Genomic DNA, 12,585 nt, shown 5'->3' on the forward strand with positions numbered 1-12,585 from the left:
AGTGGATTAAAAAGCTTGAGCATATAGACATTAAGAAAGGAGATGTGCTGGAGTTTTTGGAAAGCATCAAGTTGGATAAGTCTCCAAGACCAGGTGAGATATACCCCAAGCTACTGTGGGAGACAAGGGAGGAGATTGCTGAGCCTCTGGCAATGATCTTTGCATCATCAATGGGGACAGGAGAGGTTCCGGAGGATTGGATGGTTGCAGATGTTGTTCCCTTATTCAAGAATGGGAGTAGAGATAGCCCAGGAAATTATAGACCAGTGAGTCTTACTTCAGTTGTTGGTAAGTTGATGGAAAAGATCCTGAGAGGCAGGATTTATGAACATTTGGAGAGGCATAATATGATTAGAAGTAGTCAGCATGGTTTTGTCAAAGGTAGGTCATGTCTTACGAGCCTGATTGAATTTTTTGAGGATTTGACTAAACACATTGATGAAGGTAGAGTAGTAGATGTATACGGATTTCAGCAAGGCATTTGATAACGTACCCCATGCAAGCCTTATTGAGAAAGTAAGGAGGCATGGGATTCAAGGAGACCTTGCTTTGTGGATCCAGAATTGACTTGCCCACAGAAGGCAAAAAGTGGTTGTAGACGGCTCATATTCTGCATGGAGGTCAGTGACCAGTGGCATGCCTCAGGGATCTGGTCTGGGACTCCTTCTCTTCGTGAGATTTTTATAAAGACCTGGATGAGGAAGTGGAGGGTTGGGTTAGTAAATTTGCTGATGACATAAAGGCTGGGGGTGTTGTGGGTAGTGTGGAGGGCTGTCAGAGGTCACAGCAGAACATTGATAGGATGCAAAACTGGGCTGAGAAGTGGCAGGTGGAGTTCAACCCAGATAAGTGTGAGGTGGTCCATCTTGGTAGGCCAAATATGATGGCAGAATATAGTATTAATGTTAAGACTCTTGACAGTGTGGATCAGAGGGATCTTAGGGCCCAAGTCCATAGGACTCTCAAAGCTGCTGCGCAGGTTGACTATGGCTAAGAAGGCATACGGTGCATTGGCCTTCATCAACTGTGGGATTGAGCTTAAGAGACGAGAGGTAATGTTACAGCTATATAGGACCCTGGTCAGACCCCACTTGGAGTACTGTGCTCAGTTCTGGTCACCTCACTAAAGGAAGGATGTGGAAACGATAGAAAGGGTGAAAAGGAGATTTACGAGGATGTTGCCTGGATTGGGGAGCATGCCTTATGAGAATAGGTTGAATGAACTCGGCCTTTTCTCCTTGGAGCGACAGAGAATGAGAGGTGACCTGATAGAGATGATGAGAGACATTGATCGTTTAGTTTTTTCCCAGGGCTGAAATGGCTAGCATAAGAGGGCACAGTTTTAAGGTACTCAGAAGTAGGAACAGGGAGATGTCAGAGGTACATTTTTTTTGCAGAGTGTGGTGAGTTTAAGGAATGAGCTGCCAGTGACGGTGATGGAGGTGAATATGATAGGGTCTTTTAAGAGACTCCTAGATAGGTACATGAAGCTTAGAAAAACAGAGGGCTATGGGTCACCTTATGTAATTTCTAAAGTCAGTACATGTTTGGCACAGTATTGTGGGCCAAAGGGCCTGTACTGTGCTGTAGGTTTTCCATGTTTCTATGTTTCTATCCTCCCTGATTTTTTTTAAGCAACCATAAGTGTGTGAATTTGGCCCTGATTTCACATTTCATCAAAAAGATAGAGTTCTTTTAGTTCTTCTTAGAACAGCAATCTCTACTGTTGTCTCAGTATCCTGGAATTAAAATCTTAAATCTCATTTAGATGCCAGACAACTACTAGAGCTGACACTAATACTTGAAGTTAACTGTGAATTCACAATCTCCTGAGAAAAATGTGCAGTATCTTTCCAAACTTGACAACATTGTTTATATTAGTTGTCTACACATGTGTAAAAATCTGTCTTTGGTGTGATCCCAACTGGACCACATGCTATTGCAAGCCCCAGGACCAGGGGAGATGCTATAAAGTGCAAACACGAGGAAATGTGCAAATGCTGGAAATTCAAACAGCAACACACACAAAATGCTGGTAGAACACAGCAGGCTAGGCAGCATTATATAGGGAGAAGCGCAGTCGACGTTTCGGGCCGAGACCCTTCGTCAGGACTAACCGAAAGACCGAAAGGAAAGATAGTAAGAGATTTTAAAGTAGTGGGGGGAGGGAGAAATGCGAAATGATAGGAGAAGACCGGAGAGGGTGGGATGAAGCTAAGAGCTGGAAAGGTGATTGGCGAAAGTGATACAGAGCTGGAGAAGGGAAAGGATCATGGGACGGGAAGCCTCAGGAGAAAGAAAGGGTTGGTGGTGGGGGAAGCACCAGAGCGAGATGGAGAGCAGGCAAACAACTAAATATGTCAAATATTACATATTACATAGTCTTGTGACTGATGCAATAAAGCTTCAGGCACTACTTGGTCACAAGCAGTCAGTGAAACAGTTCAACTATAACCACAGATAAGTTACAGAGAATTGTTAGGAATAGAGAGGAGTTGAAAAAGTAAATGTGGTGAACTATGTGCCTGTCTGGACACGCCCCCTGCTGACTGCTCCTGTGGCTCCTCCCACAGGCCCCTGTATAAAGGCGATCTGAGGCCTGTCGCTCGGCCTCAGTCTCCAGGTCATAGTATGATGGACACTCACTCCTGGTTCCTTCTTCCAGTCAATAAAAGCCAATATCTCGCCTTACGTCTCAGTGTGAGTTATTGATGGTGCATCAGTAAAAAAGGTTGATACTAAATGGTAAAGGAAAGGAACTTACTACCTTTTAGGTATTGGAGATAGAAAACCTCTCTTTTGCTTGTTGCATACTTAAGCAGCAAGTTGAGCCATTGAAGAGTTGTAACCCTTAAGACTAGAGACAAAGAGCTGTGAAGTGAGATTAGTATATAACTTTTTTTTAATGTTATTTTTTAGGCACTTTTAACTTTTTTTTAGGCACAGTGTGAAATAGCATCAATATGTGCTATAAAGTTCTATGATTCTACAAAAAAGAATTTGAATTCCCAATTGTTTTTACTTTGTTTACAGATGTAATATTGTATACAGATAGGGTTAACCCAGTTTTTGCACATCAAGCATTGCTATTTGTCCCTTAAGACCACTATAGCTGTCAAAAAGAACAAATTTCCTCTATTAAATAGAAGTTGAGCTTTGTATTTTATTTGTTGGACATCCTAACCAAAAGACCTCAGAGTCAGGATGCACAACCGCTCTTCCCTCCCCATCATCCTCAACTCGGATACCACCACCCCCCCCCCCCCCACCCGAGGGCTGTGTACTGAGCCACTGAGCCTATTGTTGTACATTCTGCTCACACATGATTGCACGGCCAAACACCAAGTAATCACATTGTCAAGTGGGACTCATCACCAATAATGTTGAGGCAACCTTCAGAGAGGATATGGAAGAGCTTGAGGCCTGGTACCAGGCAAATAACCTCTTACTTAAAGACAACAAGACAAAGCAGATGGTTATTGACTTCAGGAGAACTCACACCATGCGAGCAGTTTCAAACTTCCAGTTCTTGTGCAACCTCTCATGGACCCAGAACACATTCTACACAACCAGGAAAGCTCACCAAAGCCTCCACTTTTTGATGAGGCTCAGCGAGCCAGACTGCACATCTATACTCACATCATTCTACAGACGTGCATTGGAGAGCATTCTAACCAGCTGCATCCCTATGTAGTACAGAAACTGCACGGCGGTGGACAGGAAAGCTTTACAAAGGGTAGTCAAAACTGCCTAATGCATCACTAGCACCAGCCTATTTGTTTTCAAGAACATAAATACAAAAAGGTGCCAGAAAAGGGCCAGTAACATCTTGAAGGATCCCACACACCCTGCTCATTGTTGTCCTACATTATGTTCCCACATAGCATCCAAGCCAAGACCATCAGACTCAACAATGGTACTTTCACCAAGCAGGAAGACTGATCAACACCTTCATCCACTAACCCACCACCACTACTTTATCATTTCGCGTTAGTCACCTTATGACCAAGATTCCTGTGCCTAGTGTCACTTTATGGACACACAATCAATGTATATAAACTATCTTATGCATTTATATTTATTATGTTTTTATTATTATTGTTCTTTATCTTACTGTGTTTATGTGCTGCATCGGATCCAGAGTAACAATTATAAGAACGTAACTTGAGAAATAGGAGCAGGAGTAGGCTATCCGGCCCATTGGGCATCCTCCGCTATTCAATAAGATCATGGCTGATCTGGCCATGGACCCATCTCCACCTACCTGCCTTTTCCCCTTAACTCTTAATTCCCCTACTATGCAAAAATCTATCCAATCTTGTCTTAAATATATCTACTGAGGTAGACTCCCCTGCTTCATTGGGTAGAAAATTCCACAAATTCACCCACTCTTTGGGAAAAACAGTTCCTTCTCATCTCTGACCTAAATCTACTCCCCCGAATCTTGAGGCTATTTCCCCTAGTTCTAGTCTCAACTATCAGTGGAAACAACTTTCCTGCCTCTATCTATCTATCTATCTATCTATCTATCCCTCACATCATTTTATACTTTTTTATAAGATCTCCTCTCATTCTTCTGAATTCCAATGAATTCAGTCCCAGACAACTTGTAGTCTAACCCCCTCATCTCTGGAATCACCCTGGTGAACCTCCTCTGCACCGCCTCCAAAGCCAGTATATCCTTCCTCAAGTAAGGAAGCCAGAACTGCACACAGTACTCCAGTTGCAGCATAACCTCCCTGCTCTTAAATTCAATCCCTCTAGCAACGAAGACCAACATCCCATTTGCTTTCTTGATAGCCTGCTGTACCTGCAAACCAACCTTTTGTGATTCATGCATAATCACTCCCAAGTCCCTCTGCACAGCAGCATGCTGCATTTTTTTTACCATTCAAAGCATAATTTGCTTTTCCATTTTTCCTTCCAAAGTGGATGACCTTGCATTTATCAACATTGTATTCCATCTGCCAGACTCTTGCCCTCTCACTTAACCTGTCTATATCTCTCTGTAGACTCTCTGTATCTTCTGCACAAATTGGTTTTCCACTCAATTTAGTATCATCAGCAACCTTACATACATACACTTGGTCTCCTCTTCCAGATTGTTAATGTATATTGTGAACATTTGTGGGTCCAGCACTGACTCCTGTGGCACACCACTCACTGCCAACCACAGTAACACCCATGTATCCCAGCTTTCTGCTTTCTATTAGTTAACCAATCCTCTATCTATGCTAATACATCACCCCTAACTCTATGCATCCTTATCTTGTGGATGAGTCTTTTATGCAGCACCTTATCAAGCGCCTTCTAGAAATCCAAGTAAATAACATCCATCTGTTTCCCTCTATCTACTGTGCTTGATATATCCTCAAAGAACTACAGTAAGTTTGTCAAAGAGGACCTGCCTTTCCTGAATCCATGCTGCATCTGCCTGATGGATCCATTTCTTTTCAGATGCCTCACTATTTCTTCTTTAATGATAGCTTCAAGCATTTCCCCAACTACAGATGTTAAACTATCTGGCCTATAGTTACCTGCCTTTTGCCTACATCCTTTTTCGAACAGTGGTGTGACATTCACTATCTTCCAATCTGCTGGGACATGCCCAGGGTCCAGCGTATTTTGGTAAATTATCACCAAATCCTCTACTATAACTTATGCCATTTCTTTCAGTACCCTGGGATGCATTCCATCAGGACCAGGGGACTTGTCTATCTTCAGGCCCACAAGTTTGCACTACCTCTTTTGTGATAGTTATTGTATCACCTCCAATTGCATCCATGACATCTCTCTTTGGCATGTTAGACGTTTCCTCCACCATGAAAACCGGCACAAAACAGTCATTCAAAGCCTCTGCCATTTTCTCAATACCCAATATCAATTCCCCCTTCTTTTCCTCTCCAACAGACCTATGTTGACTTTAGCCACCCTCTTCTGTCTTATCCATTTTTATTTTCTGTGCTACTTTATTTTCATAATCTATCTTCTCTTTCTTTATTGCTTGCTTTGTAGTTCTGTGTTGCTTTTTAAAGTCTTCCCAGTCTTCCAGTTTCCCACTACTCTTGGCAACTTTGTATGCACGAGCTTTTAGCTTGATGCCTTAGTTATCCAAAGCTGACTCTCCCCACCCTTATTGTCCTTGCTTTTAGCTGGAATATACTTTTGTTGAGCACTGTGAATAATCTCTTTGGAAGTCTTCCACTGTTCCTCAGCTGTCCCACGTATCGCCTGTGTTCCCAGTCTACGCTAGCCAATCCTCCTTCATCCCATTGTAGTCTCCATTGCTGAGGTAAAATACATAGGTTTTCAATTGAACTATTGCACCCTCCTTTTGTATGAAAAATTCAATCATACTGTGATCACTCTTTTCAAGAATATCCCTAACTTCAAGATCACTAACTTTACCTGCCTCATTGCACTGGGTCAGATCTAAGATAACGCGTTCCCTTGTAGGTTTGGCAACATGCTCTTCAAGAAAGCCATCACGGATGCATTCTATGAAGTCCTGCTCAAGTCTGCCTCGACCAATTGTTTCACTCTCATTTACAATTGTGTACTGAAAATGACATTAAACAATCTTGAATCTTGCGAAAAGCAGGAAATTGGACCAGTTCTTTCCAGTGTTTGACCATGTTTATACTGAGGTTAACGTACTTAAAATAAAATTGAACTGAAATCTAAACATTGTTAGTGAATACGGAAATTTTCATGAAGTTGATGCATATCTACATAAGAACTTCAATATCATCATTAGATGTTTTATGCTTTGCTGCATTATTGAACTTGATGTTTTTACAGGATTGCTTCACAACAAATCATTGCTTCACAATGCAATCCTTATTAACTCAGTTTATCACTGTGTAAATATGTACTACTGAACTAGCCAAAACCAAATATGACATTTTTCAAGGGCATGTCAACAACAAAAAAAATCAGCTTTTCTTCATTGTTTTTCCTTTCCCCACCCCTTCACACAGTTACTGGTTTCCTCTCCCTCATACTTCTATCTGCCCAATGTTTTGCTAAATCAACAATGAAATTGTGAAGAGTGTTGAATAAAGAAAGAACCATGCTAGATATTATACTTGGGTATAATTTGACCAATCCCTGCTCCATATATAGACTCAACATCCTATAAAATTTAGATGTTGTCAATGTAAACCCCAAGTATGTATGTACAAAATCAATATCTACTTATTAGAAAATCCTGCCACTGAAAAGCAGCTTACAAAAGCATCATATTAATTTTCTGTCTCCAACAGGTAGACTGAGGCATTTAAGTTACTTGAGAAATGAACCAATACCTGTGTAATAGTATATTTTAAAACTCTGTTTTACTTCACGAATAAAGCAAGGATCCCCTGTCAAATCTTTTGAGTGAAATTCTAGCAACACAATCTCATTTCTTTTTGGGTTTTTTTTCCCTTGGATAGGCCATTAGATCAGATACGACTATCTAATTTCTCAGATAAAGTCAAACACAGAACAAAAATGCCAAATTCCTTGAAACTTTACTGAAATTGCTAAAATGTAAAACTTGGTTTGGATGGGCATCAGTCACAAACTTACATTGTCACTTTGCTCACCTGGGAGGAGGAGGGCCTATTAGAAGTCCTCAGGAGATACTAGTCATGACCATCTTCAAGGTGACAAATCTAATGGCTCAACTTTACAGCAGACTCTGGTAGTCTGATACTAGGAAATTGACATTTCCTTAACTTCTTGATGAAGCTGATAAAGAACTGCTTCCATCTGTCAGTGGGGATTCCATCCATTTAGCAGAACAAGAGACCATCACTAATGAAAACTACTAAAGAAATACATGGAGTAACATCAATGTACATGACCTTTTTTCATCTTATTAGACCTTTAACACCATCAGTTGAAAGGGATTCTGAAACTTCCTTCTCAAGTCTAGCTGTTTTATCTTACAATCTGTTTCAGAATGCTAGGCAAACCAGAATGCAAAGCAATAGGTCTACAACAGACTCAAACTCACTGGACTGCTATCAAGCAAAGCTATGTCATTATACCAACATCCATCTCAATTTTCCTCACTGCAATGCCGTACCTCGCTTTCAGCAGGATTCCCATTGGAGTAGGGTTAATTTATGAAACAAAACTTCATTTTATGCCACCTCTACCCCAGAACAAAGGTCACTCTGATCTAAGTCACAGAACTGCACTTATGCACACCTTGAGGCCGAGAGCCAAGTCATTGTCGACTTATTCACTGAAGCATCAAGAGAATGGGCCATATACTAAACATCTGCAAAACAAAGCATGCTCTACTAGCCTGTGCTCCCATTGTATAACACAAAGCTTTGTCAATGAAGGTTTATTGTGAAACTGAAAACTTGAGTAATATCTCAAATTGTGAGATCCAGCTTTCATGAAATGTAGATGGAGATGATGACATTCACTATCACCTTTAAAGTGACAACATAGCATTTATTCATAGGAAAAAAAGAGCTTTCTAACCTGAAGATCTTAAACCTGCATATAGCTCATGTTTTACTAGCATTTCTGAGAATTGGACTATCTACCACAAAATCCTTGAAATACATTGGAAAAATAAGTAAACCAAAAGCAGCACCTCACCCAGCCATGTCCAAAGAAACAGAACACTATCTCTTAAACTACCCATCTGTTACCTCACCTGTGACAAAGTCTGCTAATCTGTTTTATCAGTTAAAACCCATAAAACTGTAAGAAAACACGTCTTGATCCCAAGGGATTGCTCCAAGAAAAGGAAAGATTTGCTTTAAGTACCATTTTTTTGGAAAATTCTTGATGTACTTAGTTCACTCATTTCAAGCACAATACTACCTTCATGGTTTTCAGCAAGATTCACGTGTTCTTATGCAAGAAACACAAGTTCGACTTGCAGGCTGAAGAAATAATGAGGAAGGAAAATGGGATGCAAAAAAAAACTGGGAGAAATGCAACAGATTAAGCAGAATCTGTAAAGGCAATAGGATGATTAACCTTTAAGGTCGAGACGGGCTGGTAGATGATAGGTGTAATCAGGTGAGATGGGGTATTATACACAGATGGAGCCATGGTGTGGAGGGGTTAGTTAGAAGACTGGTGGATTATAGCAGATAGGGGAAAACATTTTTTTTTGTAGCCGATGAAGCAGTTGGAGGTGCAAAGGGAGGGGAAATTAGAGATAGCTGAAAGGACTAGATAAGGGAGGAATTATTGAAGATCGAGCAAGTGGGTGAGGGGGGGGTGAGGGGGAGTGTGGGTTACCAGAAACTGGAACTGGATACCAAAATGGAATAAGAGTTGTTGTTCTTCCAGTTTGCATTATCCTCACTGTGGCAGCAGAAAAGACATAAGACAGATAGGTCGATGTGGAAATAGGAAGGAGAGTGCAAATAATATGCAACTATGGTATGGCAGCTATGGTAGCCAATGTGGAAAGAGCACAGGTAGCATGCAAAGTGGTCACCCAGCCTAAGCAGAAGAATTGAGATAATGCCTTTTACTACAAGTGGTGTAGAGTATACAACTGTATAGGACTTCGATATGCTGGAGTACTGTGTACAGTTTTGATCCCATTATTTGGTACTGCTATTGATTTATCATTGTCACATATACCAAGGGACAGAGAAAAGCTTGTTTTGTGTGCTATTTATACAGATCAAATCATTCCACAGTGTGTTGAGCTAAAATAAGGTAAAACAATAGCAATGCAGAATAAAGTGTAAATGCTACCAAAAGAGTACAGTGCAGGTAAACAATAAAGTGCATATCATAATGAGGTAGACTTTATCCTATTGTCCAGGAGATCCATTCAGAGTAGGATAGAATCTATACTTCAGCCTAGCAGTATGTCCTCTCAGACTTTTGTATCTTCTGCCTGATGAGAGAGGGGAGAAAAGAGAATATTCAGGGTGGGTGGGGACTTCGATTCTGCTGGCTGCTTTACTGAGGCAGCAAAAAGTATAGACAGAGTCCATAGAGAGGAGGCTAGTTCCTGTGATGTGTCCATTACTCTGCAGTTTCTTGAGGCCACATGCAGAAGAGTTGCCATATGAAGCTGTTATATATCAGACAGAACGTTTTCCATGGTTATTTGATAAAAATAGGTAACAGTCGATGGGGACGTGCTGAATTTCTTTAGCCTCCTGAGGAAGTACGGGCATTGGCGAGCTTTCTTGACCATGACATTAATGTGGTTGGATCAGGACAGGCTACTGATAATGTTCACACCTAGAAACTTCAAGCTTTCAACCTTAACACACTGATGTAGACAGGATTTAAAGGAACAACATACTTGAATTGGAGATAGAAACACATCAAACTCATCATCAAGCTTCAAGACCTGGGCCTCGATACCCCCATCTGTAACTGCATACTCAACTTCCTCATTGACAGACCTCAATCAGCTGTGTGGGTCCCTACAGTACCCAGTGACCCTGTGATCTCTGGCTCAGAGGCTGATGTCAGGCTGTCTTTCAAGAGGGTGAATCCTCGCAAGGCAACAGGTCCCAATGGAGTACCTGGTAGGCTCTAAAAACCTGTGCCAACTAACTGGCAGTGGTGTTGCAAGACATTTTCAATCTCACATTGCTACAGTCAGAAGTTCCCACCCGCTTCAAAAGAGCAACAATTATACCTGTACCCAAGGAGAGCAGGATGAGCTGTCTTAATGACTGTTGTTGTCGTGGTTTCTTGCGCCCCACAAATGACCGGGAGACGCAGAAGATTCTTCAAGAAGGGTTAAACTTTAATTTGCAAATCAAAGCTGAGACAGTCATTGAGCTAGTCGCTGTTTGCCCTCCGATCCTTGGACATAGCATTTTTTATAGCAATCTCCTGGTTTAGTTTCATTAGCATATCCGATCGGTCTATAGTTGCGTATCATAAGTACATCCGCCACTATTGTTTCTATCCATTGACTTAATTATGTTCTAACCTACATCTCTTAGCTACCTCTCATTAACACACCATTGTCTTCTACATTATTTAGATTTCATTCTCTAGCAAATAGCAAGTTGCAACTTTTATACTGCAATATATCCCTCTTTGAGACCCAGAGGGTATCACACAGAGAAAAGACTAAGAGTCTGCGCACAAAAGCCCCAATAAACTCAAGCACTTATTCCCAAATCTCGGGTTAACTATAATTTTCTGCACCAAGACCTCAAAGTATTATCTCCCTGTTACCCTGGGCCGCTGAGCCAAAAACCTGTCCCTCTGTATCTGAGACAGGGAAAAAGACTCAGAAGCTCTTACAATCTACTCCCACATTGTCGTTTTGCTCTTGTTCATCCTGCAGGTGTTGTAGGCTGTAACGATACATTTTCGGTGTTTCCTTCTCCACTAAGCTTGCTTCAGTAATTGCCATGAGCATTGGAAGTTGTTTGGTTGCAGCACGCACTACAAGTGATTTGAGACAAGGAAGAAAACAGCACAGCACAAGCGCACAGCTCAACAATACAATACTGACAGTTATTGCCATTTTAGTCAGCCATGCTCCCCATCCTCCGAGTCTACTTTCTAACCAGTCAAATAACTGATGTTCAAATCCTGCATTCTGTATAACCTCCGTCCGCAGATTCTTTAATTTATTCATTGCTCTGGTGAAAGACCCTTCTGGGCTAGTATTGTTCGGTATGAAAGTGCAGCATTGTTCTCCAAACATTACACACACCCCCCCTTTGTCTGCCAAAAGCCAATTCAGTACCTGTCTGTTTTGCCACGCCATCCTGCTAGTTGCATCCAGCTGTTGCCCTAAGGCCTCCAGCGCATCGTCAGTGTAGTTGATGAATCTCTGTTGATTGTAGTATATATAGTTTATCCATTCAACATTTTTGCTTACCCCTATCACAGGAATGTTAGCTTCCCAGTGAGCATCTCATGCGGTGTCAGGCATGTCATTCGATTAGTTTGCATGCAGTAACTCATCAATGCTAACGGTAAAGCATCGACCCAATTAAGTTTAGTGTCTGCACAAATTTTGTTTAGTTTGGCTTTCAGGGTTCCATTAATTCTCTCTACCATGCCCTGCGACTGAGGGTGGTATACACATCTAAATCTTTGCTCTATCCTCAGCACCTGTAGTTTGACCATTTTCTGGATAAAAGCTGAACCATTGTCTGAGCTAACTTCTGTAGGTATTCCAAACCTTGGGATCACTTCATTTGTCAGAAATTTTACCACTGTCTTTGCCCCTTGATCTCTTGAAGGTACCGCCTCCACCCATCTGCTAAATCGATCAATTACTACCAGCATGTATCTTTTCCCTCTCACTGTCTTTATCATGTCTACATAATTGATCACTAGATGTTTAAATGGTCCTTCAGGTACAGGAATGTGACCTATTGGGGTTGTAATTCCCTTCCGAACATTATTCTGTGCGCATACCTCGCACTGTGACAAGACAAAGTCCACTGAAGCCTGTAAATAAGGTGACCAAAAACCATCTTTCTTTATTTGCTTTATCACTTCCCCCCTTGCACAATGGTCAATCCCATGCGCTTCTGAAATCAGAATCGTCAGTAGAGGGGTGGGCGCTACCAACAAACTGTCTTCCATGCTCCACAAGCCTTCCGGGTTCTGCTTGGCCCC

This window comes from Hypanus sabinus, chromosome 5, assembly GCF_030144855.1.
Source record: "Hypanus sabinus isolate sHypSab1 chromosome 5, sHypSab1.hap1, whole genome shotgun sequence".
In the NCBI taxonomy this organism is placed as follows: Eukaryota; Metazoa; Chordata; class Chondrichthyes; order Myliobatiformes; family Dasyatidae; genus Hypanus; species Hypanus sabinus.